General features: G+C 51.2%; 1 protein-coding gene across 1 annotated transcript in view; it reads left to right on the top strand.

The window, feature by feature from the left end:
- Nucleotides 1–24,304, top strand: part of tns1b (tensin 1b) — a 129,324-nt gene that overhangs the window by 32,268 nt on the left and 72,752 nt on the right. The gene's annotated exons all lie outside the window — the stretch shown is intronic.

Raw genomic sequence — 24,304 nt, 5'->3', positions numbered from 1 at the left:
TGGGAACATGCCCATTAGCAAGGTCCTTTTAAAAATGGCCATGTCTACTCGCCAGCTCTTTGTTGAGCTATGCAATGATTTTGTTGCCTCTCTCTTTACAAGTGAGTGAATCTTATCAAAAAGGAAATACTGGCTTGATGACGGGGACGAGTTTGCTGGAATAAAGTCCGGCCATTTGGAACTCAGAACAATCTCAAAACAAGTGCTCACTGTCCTGGCATATGTTTAGTTTGGCCAGAGCCAGGCCTGTCCATGATCAACAGACTCTAAAAATAAATCCACGCTGCATGTCTTGTTGGAGGGCCTCTCTACACGATACTCGTGTTTTGAGGCACGAGCACCAAAAGCCAGACGAAGCGAGCAGGGCTCTTCGGGGAGGCTCTGGATTAGTTTGTTTGGATGCTGACATAGTGGGAATGGGTGTGAGGCTGGCATGAAAAACAGTGAAAGGTGTTTTGTCAGACCTCCATCTGGCAGCCATTATTGGGCCGGTGGTGGTTTGATTGGGTGGGGGTAGAGAGGTGGGGGTGGAGAAGGCAGCCGCCACTACCTACTGCGCTGGCCCAGCCTGCCTCCTCAGGAAATACCAAGGGTGCGAGGTACGCTCAGTAAGGCTATGCCCAAACCCATGTGTCCACAGAGATGTCAAGGTGGTGTTTACGCTCTGTGTTTTGGGCAGAGTTGTAAGTGCTGTAGTTTATATGCAGAGCCTCCTCGGGACTCTTGTCTGGCAGTGCTCTCTTAGCCAAAGACTAGGGCTTCATTTGCCAGAAATGCATATCTAAACAAATGTGCTCTGAGTTTCCATCGAGTTATGAAAAAGGGAATGGGATCACGCATGATTGGAGGTGAGGGTTCTGAATAGGTGGAAGCTGAGCTCGGGGAAATGGAATTGCTGTTTTCTTTGTGCTCATTGTGTTTGCCATGGAACACAGCTCAACATTTTGTATATAAATGATTGGACAGCGATATGATGATTATCACTTCATGAGGTTTATTATTTTTAAACTGTGTTTTTACCTGTCTTACATTATAGATAATTTCTTAACCTAACATTACCCTTAAACCTGAATAAAAGTCCTTTGGTCAAAAATAAGACCATCATTTACTTACAACAAATCTCTGAGAGCAACTCTGATTGCAATTAGATTTCAGTCAAACCAGCAGCACCCAAGGCCAAGCTCCTCTGAATAGACGTATTTATTAAAGAAATGAATGGGAGCCATTCCTCCCCTGCGCTAAGCTAGATTCATATATGATCTCTCCCATTTGGAATCCGAGTCGGTAATCATTCAAGCTGCGACAGTTTCCACACTGTCTTGCAACATTATAAATCTCTATTTCCATATTTAGATAAGACTCACACATGGCCTCCGCGTAACCTCTGCCACTAAAAACAAATGCTCAGACCACTGGTGTAACTCAGACAGGGCCTGACCTTGGGACTGGCCCTGGATCCGGCTGATGGATGTGTGGGCTTAGCAAACAGCACCTGAGCGCCGATATGACTTCATCTGGAGACTAAGACCCAAGTGTTTTTGCTTCACAAAAATAGTATTGCAGCATTCACGCTAAATCCAACTAAGTGTTATTTTTGTGAGTTTTATGGTGCCGAAAATGGCTTGATTTTAATCTCCCGCTTCTATTTGAATACATTTAAGTCACTACATTTTAGACTCTGCCTTCTCAACACAGTCGTACGGGCCTCTTTCTGCCAATGTACCTTCCAGTCAGCAGGAAGCTGACTGAATTGAGTAATCCGCTCACGGAAGCCTTACAGTAGATTCGAATCTCGGCAGTCTCACGCAAAGTGGAAAGCTCCATGAATGCGAATATGTCCCTCATGCACACTATAAAAACACAGGAGAGAGGTAAAAGCAGGCTTCGGCCAGGGCACTTTTTCCAGGTCACGCAGTGCGTTCTGGTGGTAGCCAGGGCCTCCTCCTCCACCCAGCCTCAGACTCTCATAGGTTCCTGAAAGACTGCATGGCCCTAACTAGTGCTATTTTGTTCCCCTCATTAACTTATGGCTCAAGGAAAATGTTTGTTTTTTGCCTCGACACCATAACCTGGTTTCACGAGGAGCCTGGGATAAGTGCATTACGTTACAGTTCACCGAGGGTTCAGCGCCTTGCCTTGGATCGTTGGCAGGCTAGTCTGAAAGTGAAGTCGGCGGGACTGGACTTGATTTGCATTCCCAAAAAGAGCCGTGAAAATGAAGTGACTGTCTCTGGGCGATCGTAAATATAGGTAAGTGAGGTTAAGTGGGAGACTAAATTATTCATTAGACTCCGAGTCCCCAAGCCAGCCACTGAAGGAAGCTGTGTGAGCCGCCTCATAGGACCTCTGCGGGGGAGGAACCGCGTTACGACATGGCTATCAGAGCTCGGAGAACGATGGAGAGCTTATTGCTGGACACGAAAATGTGTATTAGCACTCTGAGAAAACATCCAAGTAGATCTTCATCTATAGGCTTCATCCATAAATGGATGTTTGCTCACAGACGAGGACCCTCTACTGCCCCCTCAGTAGGCTGTGTGGAAGTGCACTCTGGGTCATGTTTTGGTATGAGATTGCCTTGTGCTGAGGGAAAAATGTGCTCCACGTCTGAGAAACATTCCCCTCTAAAACTCTCCCTGGGCCTGCTGTCTCTGTATACGTTGGCTGCAATCTATCAAAAGCACTGGCAACAGCGTTGTTCTTTAAAGTGGACGTCGTTACACTGCATCTGTGTTGTTTAAGGACACAGAGTCTGACCACAGGACTCATTACTCCAAAGGACATTCAATATTAGCCACTCGCTGACCATGGCCCTCTCGCAGCTGGGTGACTCAGCATCATGCGAAAGGCAACATTGTGTCCTCTTCGCTCTCTCTCTCTCTCTCTCTCACTCTCTCTCTCTCTCTCCCTCCCTCTCTCTCTCTCTCTCTCTCCCTCCCTCTCTCTCTCTCTCTCTCTCTCTCTCTCCACTGCAAGCCTGCGGTGTGGAAGTGGAGGCGACGGGCCCCATATGTTCTGGGGAACATAAAGCATGTTTTTAGAAGGAAACTACTGTGTGCTCCCAGAGTAATGAGCAGAGATGGCCTGAGAAACAGGCACCGTGAGAGAACACGGAGAGAGAGAGAGAGAGAGAGAGAGAGAGAGAGAGAGAGAGAGAGAGAGAGACCGGGCCGCAGGTCGCCTCCACTCACCCCGTGCTGCTCCGCTGTCTCTCTGACTCCGCGTTCCAAACTCTGCTCGTGATGAGGAATACATTTTCATTATTGCAGCATGACCCCCCCAACCCAAACGTCCATCTCTGCTCTCGTGCGGACCAAATCAAATTGCGCTATTGTTTGGACTGGCAGAGCGCCGCGTCCACGGTTTTTAATACTGTCTCTGCGACGCCTCAGTCCATTTCCTCCGGCGCTGTGGGGCCACTCTTACTGTAGATAGAGTTTCTGCCGACTGCCTGCCGCTAATGATAGACTTATGACCCCGTCGTGTTTATTGTCCTAGCCTCCGCAGGAGCGGTAGTTTTGCCTGATGTGGTAGGGGCTGTGGGGATAGAGCCACCCCAAGCCCAGGCGCTGTGCGTTTAGGTCCATTGCTCTTGCTTTTGTTTTGCTTTCGGAGGTTTGGCAGCTAAGAGGGAATGACATCGAACACAGTCTTAGTACAACACTCATCCCTGTGGTTGGAGCGAAGAACGAGGGCCTAAATGTCCATTTGAAATCACTGAAAGGAACCATGTTCGGAGATATTAGACTGTGACAAGACCAGGCAGTGGTGTGTAGACGGGGGAGAGCATCTGTGTTAGAGTGACTCAGCCTGGCGCTCGTCTGTGGTGAAATGTTTGGGTGGGAGTGTGTGACTCACTCTGACGGTAGCAGGCCAGATCCCATCCCAACCTCTCCGGTGCCATCAGCGCATGTGTCCAGCCCGGTGGATTAGACAGTCTTGCGCACAGCGGCAGCACTTTCCTAATGCAGCGGTCAAGGACTGGAGCTTGTAGCCGTGGACTTGAGACTCAAGTACTCTCAGTGGAGCCACAGCCTCATGAGTCACCGCTTGTTTTCCTCCTAGAAAAGACACTGGTTACCATAGATATCTCTTATGGTCAACAAACGGATGTAAAAATGTATTGACTTGTGCTTGCCCTAATGCTAGAATGCACAAAGCCTGGCTAGCGCGAGCTCTTGTGATTTTCCAGGCCGCAGCCTAAGAGAGCTCAGCCTGGTCCCAGACCTCCTCAGCAGGTTTGGGATTGCTCCTCCGAGAGAGGCCATAAACTGTGGAACCAACGCTTGGACGCGGCTCCCGTTCCACATGTTTCCCAACAGACACATGGAAGAAGAAAGAAATCTTCACCGCCTCTCTCTTTTTCTCCCCATCTCCTTCCCTCTCTCTCTCTATCCCTCTCTCCCTCTGGCATGAGAAGAGCATGCCAGCATTATTTCATGTCTTTTACTGCCCCCTTGGTTTTGACACCTCCAGACGCCGCAGCCCTCTGAGTGGTGCTTTGAGCGTGTGCAGTGTGTTTGTCATGGCGTGTCCTCCTCTCACCTGGAGAACGGCGTGATTTACCCGTCTGTTTGTCTGAGGCTCCAACACTTTTTTTTGCCTACTGTTCCTTTTAAATGTAGACTTGAGCTGGTTTGCTAACACTGAGGCGTATGGAAATGTAATTAAAAAAGGTGGCCAGGAAAAAAGAAAGCGCATGGCCCGTTGCAAGGCTAAAGTCAGCAGACCGATTTGTATTGCTATCAACCTGGATGCGCTGGCTCTTACCGAGATTAGACTTTGATAAGTGAGTGTGGGCTCAGCACTGTGGCGAAAGGGTAATAATCTAATTGTCCTTCAGGGAGCCTGGCTCTGTGAAGAGTACAGGAGAGGGGAGAGGGAGGGAGGAGGGAGGGAGGAGGAGGAGGGAGGAGGAGGAGGAGGGGGGGGCGGAGGCTTGTGTTGCTGTTGTTGTTGTTGTCGGGGAGTTGTGGGAGCATGGGAGCGTATTAGCATGTTAGGTGGAGTTTCTCAGCGGTTGGAGAGGAAGTGTGTGTTGGCTCAGCCCCGGTGGACAGCCCGCTCCTGTGCCGGGGCGCGTCCTTAACACGGCTCTATCCTGCTGAGACACACAGCCGGCCCTGCTGCTGCTATCCAACGCTGACCACTCTGGACCTCAACTCACTGCTGCTCCCTCTACCCGATTTGGACCGAACCAGGTGGGCATTGTATAGCAATAAGGGGTGAAATGGAAGATCTTATTTGGAATGGGGGGGGGGGGGGGGGGGGGCAATGAAACAAGCACTTATATGAAGTAGTTTGCATCAAGTAGTCTCAGCTGAATGTTAAGGAGTTTGTGTTATGTAACAGTTTATGGATGACGTTAAGTATTGCAAAGTCTGTGTTATGTTTACTGCTATCTATTTATGGCCAACACCCAGTTTTATAGTTTGATAGAGCCAAACTTGACATGTTCCTGTGCAGCTGATGGCGGTGCGCTTGTCAGTGTTGCGGCACGTCTGTGGATCCGCTCTATGATAAGTCACGGCTCATTTCCCATCGCGCTCATGCCGTGGGCCCTGCTCCTCTAAGTGGATTCGTTTTGCCCGCCTCTGCTCTGTGTTGAAACTATGCAGAAGAGAGAGATAGTGAAAGACTGAGAGAGAGAGAGACAGAGAGAGAAAGAGAGAGAGAGTATGGGTGTTTGCTCCCCCACAGCTCACAGTGTGGGTTGTGGAGGAGAACTGAGTGTGCTCCCTCCTAGAGGGCCCTACATGTCTCTCCCCCAGACCTCTGGCAGTGTCTCCCCTTGGGTGCCTGGGCCTTCTCTGCTTCCGCATCTGCGGCTCGGAGGAGTCCCTTTAGAGGGCAAGAAAAGGAGAGGAGAGTTTGTCATTAGGGATGATTTATTGCTGGAGCATAATTGAAAAGCCGTGTCTTTTGGAGAGTATGGGCGAAGCAGTTTAATCTTCTCATGGGGTGTAGCGTAGGCTCCAGTCTGGGTTTGGCATGGAAATTGGGGCGAGCACAGGGGATTTCACTCACAAAAGCAGGGTGAAGAGAGACAGAGACCGACAGAGAGAGAGGAAGGGAGGGAGAGAGAGAGAGAGAGAGAGAGAGATGGAGAATGGGGAAGACAGAGGGCAGGAGGAGGAGGAGGAGGAGGAGGAGGAGGAGGAGGAGGAGGGGGATTATTTGGCAGTGGTGGACACAGTTCAGACTCCTCTGTTTCCCTCCCTGCTGGCCCCGGCCCCAGTCCCAGGCTCTGCTGCCTTTGTGCTGCGCAGGTCTTCACTTCCACAGGCCCTGCAATGCGCTCCCAGTCCTCCCCCCGCCCCCCCACACACCCGCTGCCCAACAATGCCTTCACACACTGGGCTGCCTGCTATCAGGGTGTGCCTATCGCTCCTCATGGAGCTGCTCTCATCCGATTCTCTTCCTGAGGCCGTGGCAGTAGGCGTTCCCCCCATCTCTCTTCAGAGGTATTCTGGGGTGAGAAAGAGCTGGACTTGATAAAGCTGAACCTTTTAGAGCACTTCTGTAGAAGAGGGATTTTTGTTCTGAGTATAGAATTGTCAAAATGAAGGATGGTTGTCAAAAATATCTAGACATCTGAGGGTAGAATCTATAAACTTCCTTCTCTTGTGATTGCTGCTTGGGCTGCAGCAGACTGAGGGGGAGTGAGACTTCCTGCCGTTCAGGAAATGGTGTGAAACTGTTCTCGATGGGAGGGAGAGTGTGTTCAGCATGTGAGTGTGTGTCGTTGCTGTGTGTGTGGGAGAGTGTTTTGGAAGTTACTGAAAAAAAATGGGGAGAGAAGAGAGAGAGAGAGAGAGAGAGAGAGAGAGAGAGAGAGAGATAGAGAGAAAGAGAGAGAGAGAGAGAACATATCCTTTGTGTAAATCTCAGGTCCCTCATTCCCTGTACTCTGTCCAAATGAACAGCCTGGACGATTTATCTTCATATTGGAGAGAGCGCATAATGAATTCAATTTAATTAGAAGTCACAGGACATGGCTCTCTTGTCCAAACCCTGCCTTCTCACTTTGTTGTGGACATAACAACAGGGATTTCATTGGCTCAAAATGAATCAGATGTTAGTTATTGAGCTTGTTGAATGGGGGGGGGGGGGGGGGGGGGGGGGGGGGGGGGGTTGTACATGTGGGGAAGGACATTATGATATTATCTGGACTTCTCCATCTGTTCTCAGATCATTTGATATTTACAGACAATGCAATTATAAAGTCATCTGTTCTGTTGGCTAACGTTCTGGTCTAAACAGATAAAAGCTCCACGCTTCACTGGTCACAGTTATGGTCAGCTGTTTGAATGGTCATCCATTACCCCTCCTCCATACCCAGTAGGCGCAGTGTTCGTGCTGAGATGGTGTGTGTGTGTGTGTGTGTGTGTGTGTGTGTGTGTGTTATAGATGGTGAGTGTCAGTGGCCACATGAACATTTGCCCCCTTTAGAGCTCCTCTGTGGTGAAATGCTGTACGGGGTCTGTTTCACACACACACACACACACACACACACACACACACACACGCACGCACACACACACCACATACTGGGACTCCATCAAGGCTGGTATGTGTGCGGTGTTGATGTTCCCTTGTACCCGGTGTGTCATGGGATAGAATGGCAGCGCGTAATGGCCGAACCCCACACACTTCCTACTCCGCAGGCCCAGGGCAATTTGTCAGGCGGTGGGAAGGTAAATCTCCAGTGATTAGCTGGGTCATGGGGGGCTGTTTTGGGAGTAACGCTATCCTCACTGCACGAGCATGGCAGGAACACGTTTCTTTTCCTTGTGCTTCTTTCTTTCCGCCTTTTTTTCTGGAAAAAGAATGTAAGACGTCACATGATCACGTTTGTAAAGCATGCTTGCTACACAGACTCCTCCTTTGTGTGCTGCAATGCATTGTGGGCTCTGCGCAGGTGAATGTAAAAGCCCATCACCTGGCACTTGCCCCCCCCCCCCCCCCTCTTATGAACTATCAGTCCCACGGCCCTTTGCAGCCCAGTGCTCACTGGCGCTGGCTGAAGCAGGCCAGTGGGGAGTGGAGGCCATTGTTCAGGCCCTGTGTGGGGCGAGGCTGCTCCGCAACGTCCGAGTGACCTCTCCCACAGGAGCTTCTGATAACAGCATCACTGTTGCAGGCCAGCCGGCTTCCGCATAACTCGCAGCTCCGCGTAACCCGGCACAGTGGACATCAGGTGGACAGGGGCTCTGTCCGCACTCTCACGGCCGTCCTCCCAGCAGCGTCACTGGGGCTGGCCCTGCCGCGCTGCCCCCTCCGTCTCCTGGAGCGGCGCTGCTGAGTGGAGCTGAAGGGGGAGTGTGAGTCGGGGCTGTTGGAAAACAAGCTCCAGGGGCGCTAAGCCTGCTCAGTGAAACGGAGCCTGTGAAAGCAGATCATTAGCTCTCTTAAAGTGCTCAGCAGCAGCTCAGGACCTGACTCCGCTTGGCTCCTGCTCCCACAGGCCAGGAATGATGGCTGCAGGGGTTTACGCTCCGTCTTTGCGCATTGTAACAGAGCAGCCACTCAGTCACACAAAACACCGTTTCAATTGACGGCCATTTCCCCTCCCCTCTCGGCTCGCTCACTCTCCGTGCCACGCGCTTAGATACGGTCGAGAAAACAAACAGAGACGCCCAACCTTTGGCAAGATGGAGTAATCAAGACACTGGAAAGAATGTAAACACCAGGCCAAGTGAGTAACAGTATGAAGCATTAGTCTCTGGTGGAAGGGTAGAGCTGCGGATGGAGGGAAAAGAGGAGGAACATAGAGAGAGAGAGAGAGAGAGAGAGAGAGAGAGAGAGAGAGAGAGAGAAAGAAAAGAGAGAGAGAGAGAAAGAGAGAGAGAGGGCAGAATGAGGCAATATGCAGCAATCCCACAAAGCCTGATTGGAAGCAGACAGCTGTGGCGGACAATGACATGGCCAAAGTGATTTGGTGTTTTGGACGCATTTAAGTGGAATTAAACCGACCGGATAGAGCCTACCTAAAAAAAAAGCTTTTTGTAACTCATATCACAATTGGAGGTTAGGTTGAACTACAACTATTTCTGGGAAGAAGAACGAAATGTGTTAGAAGTCAGAGAGCAGTTTTCTTGTAGTGACTAATAGATGGTCTGCAGATATAAAGGGGAATTACAGTTCCCGTCATAGCTTGGCGGGGCTCACAGTTTACACAGTAGAGTCTGATGAGTGTGGAGATGCCTCTAAACACATGGGCCCCGTGACACCCAGCGGGAGCTGTGTCTCCTCCTCTCCTCCCCTCTCCTGTCCTCTCCCAGCTCCAGCTCCAGCTCCAGCTCACCCCACTGCGTTCCACACGGGGTGTGTCACGACATGAGGGACGCAAGGCAGCTCTGGGATGTGTTGGGTTTGTCGAGTCTGGGTGTGTGTGTGTCTGTGTGTGCGTGCGTGTGTGTGTGTGTGTGTGTGTTTGTGTCTGTGTGTGTCTGTGTGTGTGTGTGTGTGTGTCTGTGTGTCTGTGTGTGTCTGTGTGTGTGTGTGCGTGTGCATGTGCATGTGTGTGAGTGTGTATGTGCGCACGTGTGTGTGTGTGTGTGTGTGTTTCTGTGTGCGTGTGTTTCTAAGTGTGTGTGTTTCTAAGTGTGTGTGTTTCTAAGTGTGTGTGTGTGTGTGTGTGTGTGTGTGTGTGTGTGTGTGTGTGTGTGTGTGTGTGTGTGTGTGTGTGTGTGTGTGTGCGCATGTGTGTGTGTGAGTGCTGGGAAAGGCCCTGAGTCAGCCCTGGGATAGCTTCCCTCCAAGTCTCAGCAGCTGCGTGTGTGTGTGCTCTGCACTCCCCCCTCCAGACGAGCCCGTGTGTCTGAGACCCGTCTGACATCCCCATTTGATTAGGAATCGACTAATCAGCAGAATTCCTGCAGACTCACGCTGCCATGTGAGTAATCCAATACGGAGGGAAGAGGAGCGAGAGACACAGGCACAGAGGAGGAGAGAGAGAGAGAGAGAGGAAGGCAAAGACAGAATGAATTGCTCTCAATTGTGTTTGCCAGATCATGGCAAGTCGTCAGCCAAATCCTTGCTTCGACAAAATCCGGAAATTTCTCTCCTGCAGTAAATATTTACACTCGTGATCAGTGCATGTGCATATGCATGGGAAGAAATGTAATATGTGCATGTGTGGAGTAGTCTCTGTAGAGGTGCCATGTTTGGTTCAACTCTTAACTCAATATTTTATGGAAGTGTGTGTGAGAGAGAGTTAGACAAAGAGAGAGGATAAGAAAACTCTTCAAACACCCTTAGTCATACAGTTTCTTTTTTTCAGTTGGAGACCTCACACACTGGTCTCAATGCTATGGGTGTTGCAAAGGGTTTCATGGAGCCATTGCATTGATCCTTTCCTTTCTCAGTTGAGACGACTTCAAAGCTTTTTGGATCGCAGTATTGCACAATATTTGCAGTGCACGTCTCTTGACAGCAATACATCACATCTGTCCGTATATGTGCAGTGTTGGGGTGCTGATGGCGTGCTGTTGATCTAGCATGCTGCATGGTCATGTGTGTGAGACTGAGTGTGAGCTATGGCAGGCAGGCATGCCGGCTGGCCAGTTCCCAGGCTGTGTGGTGCATGCATGCTCCCCATATGCCCTGTGTGCTGGGAGCGGGGAGGTGCGCTGTGGTAGGCTTCCTGCCCAGCTCCTCACGCTACGCCTCCCCGCTGGAGCTCCCATTGGCCCCGTGCGTGTTCCGGCAGGATGTTCCGACCTCCCCTCCCGGAGAATCATGTGAGTTGACTTAAGAATCTCGGCGGCTGGAATTCCCAGAGTGGCCCTGCATAACATAACGCAACATGATTGGTGATCCCGCTCCCTCTCGTGTGCTCTGCTCTCCGCGCTTCACAACTGTGCAGTGTCAGCCCAGGTATTTGTTATGTTCTTTGCTCTGACACATTACAGCAGGCATTAAATATCTACCTTAGGCTTAGTTATGGTGATGTTGATACTTATTAGAGGTAGCAGCAGGGGCGTAATAAACGGTAATAAAAGCCAGGACACAGGAAATATTTCAGACTCGTAACGTGGCACCACCTTGCCTGGGCACACTTTTCTCATGGGTCCGCCCGTGCACACACACAAACACCTAGAGCCAGGGAAGTTCCCTAAGCATGGGGTCCCATTTTGAGGGCAGCCTAGATTTTGTTTTCTTGTCTGTGCAGTGGCAGACGCTGCTCTCGAGGTGTAGTAAGGAAGCGGCACATTCCACTGGCCGCGTGTACTGTATGCACCTTGTTGTCCTACCACACCCCTCTCCACCGGCTTGTCATTAATAGCAGATCTCACGGCCCCGCCAACATCTGGTGAACACAACAGGAGGAGCAGACGCAATAGTCACCTCACTTTGAAGAGGACGTCTCGGGTGTAATTACTTTGCTATAAGCATACAAATAGCTAAGCATTTTCCATTTGGAGCGCTAACTGCCGTGAGTTCTTTCAGGACAGTTGTAAACGCTGGCTGTCTATATAAAAGAGAATAATGTGTAGTTGCTGTGGTTGATTGCATGTGTTGATGTGTGGAAATAAAGAGTCACCATAGAAAAAGGGATACTGTAGCTCAGCCTGAGTGACTGAATGCAGTTTAGCTCATCCAGCCGTCTCAAGCGTAATGTCACGCGTAACAAGATGTCATGGCGTGCGTTCGTAGACCTCAATGCATTTTTGAGCTTTAACTCACAAACATCTCAAGAGTGTACTTTGCCAGCGCAGTTTGTCTGTATTGTGTGAGTGTAATGCCCCTGCCCCCCTGCCCCCCTGCCCCCTCCTGCGCTGTGGTGGATGTGTAGGCTCATGCTGGGGTGCTATGGCGGGGGTGCCGCAGTAACATGAAGAGGAGCGGGCGGCCGGGGCCCCAACAGAGAGCACATTGTGCCGCGCCACAAACAGCGCTCTTCAAAGAGCCCCTAGCAGCTCCAGTGTCTGTGGTGGCTTCCCTCGGGAAACATCTGAGGGAATAACCTGGCCATTGAGAACACTATAGGCTGTGTGAGGGTTTTTTGTAGGTTTTATTATTAACGGTTTTGTTACACTCTTCATGAACCGCACTATTATCTGTCAGAGACATCTGAGTTATTTATGGGCAAGAACAATGTTTGGGGAGTTTGTGGGCTGGTAGGGTCTTTTTTTTAATCCCCTCAAAATATATTTTGCCATAATCCAATAATTAAATACGGAGAACATTGTGAAGACAGTTGCGGCTGTTTTGAGGTACTTTATGAAAGACAACATAATGACATGCTGACAGAGACAACAGAGGTTGCATCCTACAGGCCCTCTTTTTATACCCCTCCGACTGTTTATGAGATCTCTCTAAAAAGTTACTCAGTCATTTTCGTTTGCCTTGATTCCAAAGTCGTATAAATAACCACCGCATAACTTCCATTCAACCGAGCTTGTGTGTTTTTTGCCTTTCCCATAGCAGACAGAGTTACATGAGGCTTGTCGCCATATATCTGTTAACAGTAAAACACAACCAATCTCATCTATTCTCTTATTAGGTTTCATCAGAGCTGGCAGAGGCTGCTCTGTTTTCTACCGACACGGCCCATAAGACTCCCTGGTGGGTAAGGGCCGCCTCTCACCTCCCCCTTAGTGGGGTGACATCCACTGGAAAAACGTTCACTTGCTCCATGCCATGTGGCCTGTTGAGGTAATTGCTATTTCAAGGGATTAAGGTGGTTTGTTTGATATCCCTGTCAGTGTGTGAAGGAGCGTTATTGTTGCATAAATAAGCCAGGAGTGGCGGCGGCCTGATCTGGAGTCAGTGGCGGCGGTGTGCGCACCCCCCACACTGAGCAGCAAGCTGTGCCACTACTGGGGGAGGCAGGCTTTGAGCTTGTCAACTCATGTTTAACCTGTAAACTGAGAACTTGATAACAACGAGAACAGGGAGGGAGTGAGGAGGAGAGGGGGAGGGAGGAGAGGAGGAGGAAGAGGAGGAGATGAAGGAGGAGGAGAAGGAGGAGAGAGGAGGAGAGAGGAGGGAAGGGGCTCAGAAACAAGAAAGGGGGGCTTTTGTCTGTCAAACTCAAGTCCAGCCCTCTGAGCTCCTCGGGAATTTCAGCTGTATATACTTTTGGCTGTCTTTTCTTTTTTTCTCTTAGCCTCTCCCCCTCTCCCCTCACATGCACGCTTGCCTGCTCACAGGGAGCGAGCGAGAGAGTGAGAGTGAGAGTGAGTGAGAGAGAGAAGGAGGGAGGGAGGGAGAATAAGAGCGAGGGAAAGGGGAATAGCAATAGCCCGCAGTCAGACTGCCCAGATTCTTGTGCTGTGCCGCGCGCTCATTCAGTCCTCGAGTGCTTCAGCTGAGGTTGCCGCACCTCTGTGCTCCGTAGTGTATATATATTTTGGATTGTGTTCTGCTCTGACTAGCACAGAGAGACTGAACTGAGACTAAGAGGAAGAGAGAGAGAGAACGAGAGAGGAGAACAGAAAGAGTGGGAAAAGCCGTTTATTTGTTTTAGACTGCTGAAGCGAAAGGCACTACAGCGCACACCTTCTCCTTCACGCTACTTCTCGGATTACTCCCCAACCTGCGCACCTCCAGGAAGGTGTGTGTGTGTGTGCGTGCGCGCGTGTGTGTGTGTGTGTTAGAGTCTGTGTGTGTCCTGTGTGAGGTCCACCCCTCCCCTCGGCCAGCCACAGACGTCTCCGTCCCCCTCTCCTCTCCTCTCCTCTCGTCTCGTCTCCTCTCGTCTCCTCTCGTCTCCTCTGCTCTCTGGCTGTGCCGCAGCAGCAGCAGCAGAATGCGGTGCTAGAGTAGATGCGTCGCTCTTAAGGATGACCACCGTCTTCTACCAGGTAAGCACAGCAGGGAGGACAACCACCCTCACCTCGAATATGCCTGCAATCTCTAGCTTCCCTCTCTCTCTCTCCCTCTCTCTCTCTCACACTCTATCTATGTGTCTCTCACCCTCCCTCTCTCTCATAGAGGAGTAATGCTTCCCTTGCAGTTGCTGGTGCTGCGCTCGCTCGTTTGTATGTTCTATGTAAAGACACGGCGAGCCGGTGGCCTAAATGCTGTCAGATGTGTGTAATGAAGGGGAGAGGAGAGTGTGGTCTGGGCCGGGGTGGGAGTAGATGGGGCTTGAGATCGTGGGAAGGCGCTGGATGTGCATCCAGATAAAGTTAGAGACTCAAGTGCTTGACTCTGCATGTTGACATAGTTTTGACTGTGGCGAAGGGAAGTATGAATCTATCGGAGTTTGCCAGTAGATTGGGTGGCGGATGTTAGATGCTGTCTAGGAGCCAGTCTCAGTGGATTTCATGTGTCATGTTGACAGTGTGGTAGGACATAAGGTAGGACAGCTGCTCCTTGTTTGAGTGTCCCATGTAAACTTGAGAGGGGACATCAGTGAGCAGCTGCTGTGTGTGTTGCGGTGAGCTGCTAAAGTGTGACCGCCCGAGAGCTGCCCTGGCGCACACGCCGACTGGCCTTGACCTCTGCTGCGGGACTGGAAGTGGAAGTGTCCTTCCAGCGTCAGCACGCACTTCCCTGACCAGCGGAGCGAGTGAGTCGGAGCGGAGCGGAGGGAGCAGGAGGGTGTCTTCCTGAGAGACTCCAACAATAGCTGCTCCCCAGCACTGCACCAGGGCTCACCAGCCCAGTCTAGGACCTCTCCAGAAAGACCCAGTGTCTGCATGTGGCTGGAGGAACCATCACTCATGCCGCATTCCAGGGGTCAGGCCTGGTGAAGTGGGCAGTATAAAAAAGCCCAGGTGTCAGTGACTGAGCTTTTCAGCTGCTTGTGTTTATGGCGTTGCTGTCAACACACTATTAGGTCACTCATAGACTCCATTAAATCACTTGATGTCACAGGTAGAGATTAATGGCCACATTAGAGAGTGACATGGGTGTGTATACGACAGGCCATTTGTAAACAGTTAAATCTCCGGGACTGTTATGTCATTTGTTAACGATTCTCCAGCCTTCTCCAACTTGTGCCAGAGCTCTGTAATTGGGGAGTTGTTTGGGGAGTCTATTTTCAGACTGGCTGGACAAGCTTATCTAGATATGGAGCTATCGGTTAAAATGCACACACCCCGAGTTCTGTGACACGTTGGTTTGGACATCACGAGACTCTGGACGCTCCGTGTCTACATTGTCTGACCAGAGCGTGGATTTATCTCAACCGTGGGAAACCAAGAGCAATTTGTGTTTTTGGCACTTTTGCAGATCTAATTTTGACCAATTTGGCTGAAATTGAGGGGGAAAAAGAGTAATGCTGAACATTTATCAAAGTCCCAGATAGTCTGGGGGAGAAAACTCTGTTACATACATTTTTGTCTCTCCCTCAGTGCATCCCCCACTCTTTTCTCCCCTTCTAAACTCCCCAGACTCCATTCATTTCACAGCGACTCATGTTTGCGACGGCTATTTTTCTCCATTATCAGTCTCCAAAAAATTCCACATCGCTTGCCTCACCATCCTCAGAATGCCTTTGAACGGCCAAGAGAAACGTAAACCAATATGTATGTCTCCGCTCTGACGCTAAGATGCTGTTTGCATGGGAACCGCGAGCATCCCATTGGCAGTGACCCAGCGTAGCACTCGATCTCTTCTGCGGTAGCCGCTCAGCGCGGTGCGGTGCGTTGCGATGTGGTGCGGTGTGGGGCAGGCGGGCGGACGGGCGCTTGCGCTCTCCACCAGCTGGGTCCAGGCAGAGCTGCGCTGCTGCTGGACTGGAGTCATCTCCGGACGCGGCGTGATGGACACCTCGGCACTCATAAAATGCCCCTAAAAGCGGCGGCAGCGCGGAGGCCGAGGGAGAGAGTGCAGTTTAAGAGCGGCCGCTGAGTGAGTTACGTGGGGAGACAGGGACGCCGCGCTCTCAGACTCACTGCCCCTTCGGCAGCTCGTGTGGACGTTACTGTAGATGCCGGAGATGACCAGCTGTCTGTCCTGCTCAGTCCCACTGTGGCGCTCTCGTGCTCCTCTGGTGCCCAGTGGATGAGCGGTCGTTTGGTCCGGTGTTGACATGAGTGGGCAGCGAGCAGCTGAAGACCACACAGGGGGTTGGCATGCTGTTTAACGCAGCTCGTATGCACACCATCTTGGACTGTCCTCGTGCCTCACATGTTCATGTTAGAGAGCAGCACTAATGAATCTCCCCATTCCTCTGCATGATCTCTGCAGTCTGCTAGATTGCTTCTCGTGGCTTGATTTGTGAAGAGAATGGTAGAGGAGCTATGGTGTAATGGTGACTGAAACTCAGCTGTCTCCTCCATTATTATGTTTCCTGGCTCTAATTGTGATTTAGGGGCTTTAGAGCCTCTCAACAAATGCAGCTCCAACCCCCCCTCCACACACACACACACACACACACACACATAACCCCCCCCCCCACACACACACACACACACACACATACACATACTCACACATTCACACACATACACACACACACACACACACACACACACACACACACACACACACGCATCCACCCATCCACCAACCCCTTCACTCTACGAGTGGGAGAGAGGAATCCGCCGCAGCACAAAGCTTTGTACTGTACAGTGTGGAATTTCGGCGTGATGAATGTCTGTTTAAAGCTCTCCCCCCGTCATGGACGTTCGGGATCATTTCTCCCCCTCCTGGCTGGCCCATGCGCTCGGCGTCGCTGCTGCACGGGGCTGCCAGATGAATAAATCTGCATCAGGGCCGCGATATTCCTCCTCCTCCTCCCCCTCCTCCTCCTCCTCCTCCTCCTCCTCCTCCTCCTCCTCCTCCTCCACCTCCTCCACCTCCTCCTCCTCCTCCTCAGACTCGGCCTCTGTGGCTCTCTGTCCTGCGCGGCGTGTGCGATGGGATCCCTGGCCGTGGCGCGGGTCATCCAGGAGCAGGCCCTGCTCTTTATGCACTTGCTGATCAGACGGAGCGCTGCGGCAGTCACCGCAGTGTCTCTGCGTGCGTTCTCAGCGCATGGGTCAAGGCATCAATCATTGATGATTTGAAACGTTCTGTCTCAGGTCGTTTGCCGCGTGAGTGTGTGAGTGCGAGTTGAGTAGGGTGCTGTTTAAAAATGAAGACTCAGGGATTTAGTCTAGAATAGAACTGAATCACAGGCTTTCAGGATCTGCTCATCAGATGAGTGATGCTGTTCCTTCTATTCGGCCTCTTCCCGGCTCTGGTTTGGCTTTTAGCACTGCCTGCTCTTGGCAGTGAGTTATTTTCTTCGACCCTAAATAGAGCATCACAAATGTTTCACTTTGATGGGACTATATGTTGTACAAGGTGATGGTACACCTTTATGGCATGCACAAGGGTGGGTCTTATCACCTAAGCCGTGCCGTCGTTATCCTCATAGAGTGTACCTTGAAATGAGACAGTGCAGCCCTCCGCTGCCAAGCTAGCTTGTGTAAATGGATTCAAGATGCCCGCATTCCCACGTGATAAGAAGCACAGAAGTGGAAAAAAGGGCGCTTGCGCCAGGTGACAAAACTTTGATAAGATAACAGCTGAGAAGTGCAGAGGGAACGGTGGGGCAACTGGATGCGTCTTATTGCAGTGGCAGCGTTTGACAAGGTCACGACCAATTAGCGCTCCTCCCCACCCCCCCGGGGTGAGAGGGCAGCGGCGGCGCTGTCCCCCCCAGCAGCAGCCCACTCCCCGGCAGGAGGCTCCCCGTAAAACAGAGGATGCAGGGTGCTGACGGAGGCAGGAACATGTGCCACGGACATTCCTGCGTATGTGCCTGCGGCCTCAGTACTGTCAGGCTTCAGGGTTATGAGATTTAAGAGCCCCCCCAACTCCTCCACCCCCACCTCCACCACTCCTCCATGCACCCCCCCCCCCCCCAGATCCCCCCACCCACCGCGCCCGCTGCATCTCCAGAGCTCCTCGTCGCTCCAGACAAACGAGCGGCCGGCCGGCTCCAAGACACGCATGGTCTGTGGCAGTTGTTTATTGCTGCTGTTTGGTGGATGGCACACAGTAGACCAGTCACTGATGAAGTGTTGGGTGGAAGTGGAAACAGCAGAGGAAAAACAGAAAATGGCAAACACGAGGCCAGATAAATTGAAAATAGCCAGCTGAATACAAATGAGGCTTTCAATTCCAGAGACAGAGAGAGGGTGAAAGAACGAGAGAGAGTGAAGGGAGAGAGAGAGAGAGAGAGAGAGAGAGAGAGAGAGAGAGAGAGAGAGAGAGAGAGAGAGAGAGAGAGAGAGAGAGAGAGAGAGAGAGAGAGAGAGGGAGAGAGGGAGGGCATGGTTGGTGGTTTCGCTACTTTATTGCAGTGGATCAGAGGGCCCTGGGCAGAAGGAAATGGTGCCACACAGCCTAACACATCCGTGGCTAAAAACAACAACAATAAAATCAAGAATTCCACTCCATTCCTCTGTTTACTCATGAAATTGTCCCCAAACTGGAAGCGTCAGGCCTTGGAAGCTAACACATGTGAGTCCCGCAGGCTCTGTTTCGCACTCTGACTTGGCATAATTGCACCCTCCGTACAGTCGTTTCATCTGCGGCCGATAAACGGCAGCCGAAAAAATATCGCTGCGGAGTATCAGCCGGCCTGCTCAGCTGGGCTGCTTTAATGTTAATGCTATACAGTTAGCTGGTTTATCGCCACGCATAGGGTTTCAGGGGGAGAGGCGGGCGACTGAAGGTAATGCAGATGTGAAGGGGGGGATCAGATATCTTGGCAGAGCACTGCTTTAAAGAGGCCTGGCACTCTCAGGAGCCGCTAAAAGCCCCAAAGGAAGCCATTTGGAGGTGAATTAGTGAAAACATCCTGCGTTTAATTTGGGGCGAATATGGCCGCAGGGCTCCTCAGTCACCTACAGGAGGGTCACATTGACCTTGGTGAAGTTTATGAACGTGAGCTGAAATGTTTATGGAGAGAAAAGTGTGTCCTCACTAATGCGTACAAGGACACAAGAACATGATGATGCAGACGCATACAGTACAGTATATACCATCCCCACATACTGTACACCCACCTACACACACACACACACACACACACACACACACAGAGAGACACACACACACACGCACGCACACACACACACTCACACACAAAACGGGGCATTCCAACGAATTCCTTAACTTATAACCCGAATGGTTTGTGGTTGAAGCATTTTCAACTACTGCAGTTTTCAATATGGGCCAAATTGAGATCCTGGCAGCCGTGCTTGCGATTACTGACGTCATACGTCATATTTCCCCAGTAAAGGTTTCTGAGGAGAGATAGGGGGTAACCACAGAGTGGGCTCAGCTATGTGGGTCCCCTCTCAAGTCAAGCATCAGTCTACAGCCCACCCAGCAATTCTCAACTGGAGCCTGACCTATGGACCACTGCCTGTAACCCTGATCATGTTATGCATGGAGCCAGAGGCTCTCTGATTTGGAGACCTATCAAGGCCAGGATTAAAATGGCACTCGGTGCCAATGCTACAGGCTGCAGCAATGGTGGAATGTATAATGCGCCTTAATGGGGAACATTGGGTTGTGACTTTTAATGATGGCGGAAATTTTCAAAATTGCTGCATGCAATCAAGCTGCCTGGTTTCTCTCACAGAAAGGGGGTTTTATAGACTAATGGTTGCTGTTGGAAACACAGCAAGGGGGAAACAAAACAGCTCTTTCGGCCCCTATGCTAATTCTCTTCCCCCACGGTCTTTGACGTGGGCTTTCTGTATGTATGTGTGTTTTTGTGTGTGTTTGTGTGTTTGTATGTGTGTTTGAGTGTGTGGGGGGGGTGGGCGGTTACATTTGTGGCTATGAGTAGCATTGTCCCCAGTAATTACTCTGAAATACCGGGCGAGGAGACTGCCAGTCTTGTCAGAATTGATCAGCTGTGTGTTCTCTGTCTCTCGCCACATCCCACCACCAATGGGGAATGATGTCACGCTGGCCCTCTGAGGTCAGTGTGGCTGGAGAGGAATCTTTAGCCGCTTTTGCATCACCACACTGGAGCACGGTCAGCATGCCTCGCTCTCGCCATGACTGGGGCCCTCTCTAATGGACTGTAAGGAGGGATTTACGGTGACTTGAAGGCCTCATCATGTTTTGTGCATGAGGAGACTCATGGAGCTTTGCTCAATCTTTTTTTGTAGCGGTGGGGATGGGGGGGGGGGCACTTCATAATATTCAATAGTAGAGAGCCATCCATCTTCTTACTGAGGAGAGGGGGCAGACTGGAATCCTTCTCATGTTCCAGCTGGGCACAGCTCAGATTGGTGCCTTGTTCGCTTAACACGGAATACCACAAACATGTCTGCTTGAGTTAGCCTCTAAAATGAGTGTTTGTACGCGCTCCAGTAGTGTCTTGTTTTTCAGGCCACTTTTAGATTAGTCAACAACAGCGCTGCAGAAGCTTCCTGTTTGTGCTTGTTTGTCCTGCGTTGTGTTGACAGTCCTGCCAGCGCACCCCTGACCCTCTGTGTGTTTGTTATCGCACCTGAACACCTGGAGTAAACACTGCATTCTCACACTCACACACACACACACACACACACACACACACACACACACACACACACACACACACACACCTTGTGTGGTTAACACATCAGCACAAACACGCAGCGGGCCGGTGAGAAGGAGCCGCCGAGTCCTCGCTGCCAGATCCGCATCGGGGCTCGAAAAAATGAAGAATCTGTCACAGCCCATCAGCCTCACTCTCTCTGGGGCTTTGTGCACACTGAGGCAGGCTAACCTCGCCATTTGAAAGTCAAATCAGCCTGTGGCTCTTGGGTTTTTTCAAACGCGCGTGTGTGTGTCTCTGGTGTGCAGTGCGCTGGAGTACAGTAACTGTTTTCCCCTGGTGAGTGTGTTGCCATCGCGATGGCGGGCGGAGGGCGCTCCAGACAGGGCCTAAGCTCCTGAGTGGTGTCTGCAATAAATCAGCCCATATGAAGGTGAGGGGCTGACTGCTGGAGATTTGGTGGGCTTATAGGGGCTCTCTCTCGCTCCGTCTCTCTCTCTCTCTCTCTCCCTCTCTCTCCCTCACTCTCTCTCCCTCACTCTCTCCGAGGAGCTGTGTTTGGGCTGCGGGACTGATGCATCGCACATGTGCTTTCAACTGCGGCCAGAGAGCCGGAGGCCTGATGCCCGCAGATCACCCCGCTTCTCCTCCCTGGATCAGGCTTCCTTTGCGGGCCGCGGAGGCTGTGGACCAGCACCCCCCCCATCCAACCTCTGGAGCTGGGCCCTGGGATCAGCACATCGGCGAGCACGTGCGAACCCGTGCCCCTCCCCAGGCTCCTGAACACTATGTGAAATATTCTTTTGCTGTTCTGGGAACACTGGTCGCACGCCAGTAATGGAGAGGCAAGGGTGGGGAGGTGTGTGTGTGTGTGTGTGTGTGTGTGTGCGTGTGTGTGTGTGTGTATGAGTGGAAGTGGTGGTGGTGGTGGAGGGCTGGCGATACATGGGAAGATTGCTCCCCCCTCCTTCCCTCATGAGTTCTTATCAGGCCCCAGTCTCCCTCTGGAATGTTTAGAGAAAGCAGGCTGGTTTCAGCAGCCGCGGCGCAGAGCTGTTGTATTCTTGTTTGCCTTTGCGTTTGATTTATGGGCCGGGCAGTGAAAGAAAGCCAGGAAGCCCAGCGCCGGGCCCCCACCGCGCCGTAATATACAACATCAAGCAGCACTAAAGCGAGGGAGCTGTTTTTCTACCCCGAGCTGTGAAAAGGGCCCTAGCGGCCAAACGGCTGTTGACTTTCGTCGTCCTCGCCTCGGGGTAAACTTTGCGTTTTCACCCTTGTGCGCATATCCTCGCGGTGAATCATTCCCCATAAGACCAAATGTGATCGCTGCTATGAGAAATGACAGGGTTCTGAGACCCAACTACCACATTTTTATATCGCTAAGTGGTTGATGTATCCCATTTGTGGGAGGCTGTGTGTGTGTGTGTGTGTGTGTGTGTGTTTGTGTGTGTGTGTGTGTGTGTGTGTGTGTGTGTGTGTGTGTGTGTGAGTGAGAGAGAGTTCATGTCTATGTGTATGTTTTTGTGTCAGAAAGAGACGAAATGAGGGGTAGCAATATTTTGAGAGGGCCCATCCATCATAACTAGCCCACATCCTTCAGACGCCACAGATAAGTCATGTGCATGACAGTAGCTCACCGCTATATTATCTCCCAAAGTAGACCCTGAGCGTGGTGCCTCTTCACCTGGGGCAAAGGGGCTTTTCACAGCGCCTATAACTCTTCCAACCACTAACGTGTTAAATGCCACCTTAACTGGCTGAAAACGCCTGGCTTGCCTCAACCTGTCACAGTCCCCCGACAGCACAGAGTGTTCCTAGACTGGCCAGCAGATCTGCTCCGAGAACCCCAGATATGAGCGACTCGGCCCAGCACTGATTTCTCTCACTAATGTCTCCTAAAATGGCCTTTTTTGGGGGGGGGGGGGGGGGGTTGAAATGGCTGGGGTCATCTGATCTGGTGTCGTACAGTGTCTCCAAAAACAGTTGTCTTGACACAATCCTTTCTCTTTGTGCAGTCATGCTGTTTGAGATGGGATTGGGTTTCCGTAATTCCCCCCGGGTTGCTCCTAAGTCCTCCGCGTGATTGGAGATTAACCTTTGCCTTTGGGTCTTCTGCCTCTACTTTAACCTTCTTTTCCCCTTTTTTCTTCTCTTTCAAGGTGCTTTACAATCCTCCTGTTCTCACCCTCTTGCAAGGGGCAAGCGTAATGTGAAAAATATTGTCAGTGGAAAACATTTCCAGAGAAACCATATAACCTGTCGACAGTAACACCGTACAGAAGCATAATGCATGTGTGGAACAAAAAGCAAACACACATCCGTCTCAGGCTTCCCCGAATGCAGCGTGCAGCTTGGAATGTGTCTGTGCAGCCTAGCTGAGCTCACATCCTGTCAGCATAGGAGCATAAACATGGCAGGGCCGACAGAGAGCCTCGAGGCCTGCTATATTTCAAGCCTTTTTACTCTTCCCCCATCTTCAGCACGCCAGCCTCTCCCTCCTCCCATGTTTACGTTCCCACACCTTCACCCAGCCCTCCGACTGGAGGGAGTTCCCATTTGTCCGAGCAGCGCTGGGTTATCTGGGCCCTGGCAGGGGTCATCTCTCACGTGGGCCTCTCCGGCGTTATGGCCAATGTTAACATTAGAAAGAGTGCCGTGCACAATTTGTCAGAGCGCGTTGAGCCTGAGCCATGTGCTCATGTTAAACGTCCATTATGCAACGTGCACTGATGGATGGAGGCAGCGGCGCGGCTGTTTACATTCGCCACCTCCACAGCCTCTTCACTTTATTTCCACCGCGTGGAGGAGTTAAATAAGGCAGCGCGTGAGTGATGTTATTCATTTCACAAGAGAACGAGAGAGAGAAAGAGAGGGAGATAGAGAGGGAGAGAGAGAGAGAGAGAGAGGGAGAGAGAGAAAGAGAGGGAGAGAGAGAGAGAGAGAGAGAGAGAGAGAGAGAGAGAGAGAGAGAGAGAGAGAGAGAGAGAGAGGGAGGGGGAGAGGACCTGAGTGGGCGGGGGGGGGGGGGGGGGGGGAAGAAAACGTAAAGGAATACCGGAGTGTCAGTCGAGCGGTGCGCGCTGGCAGAGGGCAGGCACGGGCACCTGGATGCGGGCAGCTCTGCGCTCGGCACTCTCCCTTTGTTTATACCCAATAAGTCCACGCACGCTGTCGGACTGGCACTCACAAATACCTGTGTTTGGGTAAGCGCTCTGTTATTGGTTACTGGATCTTGCGCCGGTGCAGAGCTCTGCTTGGACGTGCCAGACGTATGGAGTCTTTCCTCCGCGCTGGATAAACATGAAAGCACACCGTGGCCAAGTGTTTATGCAAGGGCCCCGTTTGGAGGGCTGACCAGTGGTCTAACTTCACAACACACGGAGGCAACTGATAGGTCCTGCAAGGCAAAATCAATATTTGTTCATTCCAGACCTCCCCGCAGTATTGACCAATATTCTAATGACGTGGTCATTATTAGTATGATAAATCAAGCACAGTCATACGTGGCATAAGCACAAGCAAGTGCCTCCTAGTAACTACACAGAGAGGGAGTAGCAGGAACTCTGTGAGATGTGGAGTCTTGTCTGAATGTAATGGATCTCAGTTTAATTTTGTTAACACAAGCATGTAAGGAATGCAAAAACACAATTACCTCTTATTATATTACACTCATTTGTACCCTCTGATAGTATCAACACACACTCTCCCCCCTCCGCTCACACACAAAGAGCACACTGACAGAGGCTTTGTGTAACCCCCTCATGCCAGCCAAGGATTTGGGCCGTCGTTTTTTTTTCTTCTTCTCTTTTCCCCTCTGCTGAAAAGCCCTCCTGATCCTACACATCTGAT

The sequence above is a fragment of the Sardina pilchardus genome, chromosome 4 (genome assembly GCF_963854185.1).
Source record: "Sardina pilchardus chromosome 4, fSarPil1.1, whole genome shotgun sequence".
NCBI lineage: Eukaryota > Metazoa > Chordata > Actinopteri > Clupeiformes > Clupeidae > Sardina > Sardina pilchardus.
This window is presented reverse-complemented; position numbering and strand designations above follow the sequence as displayed.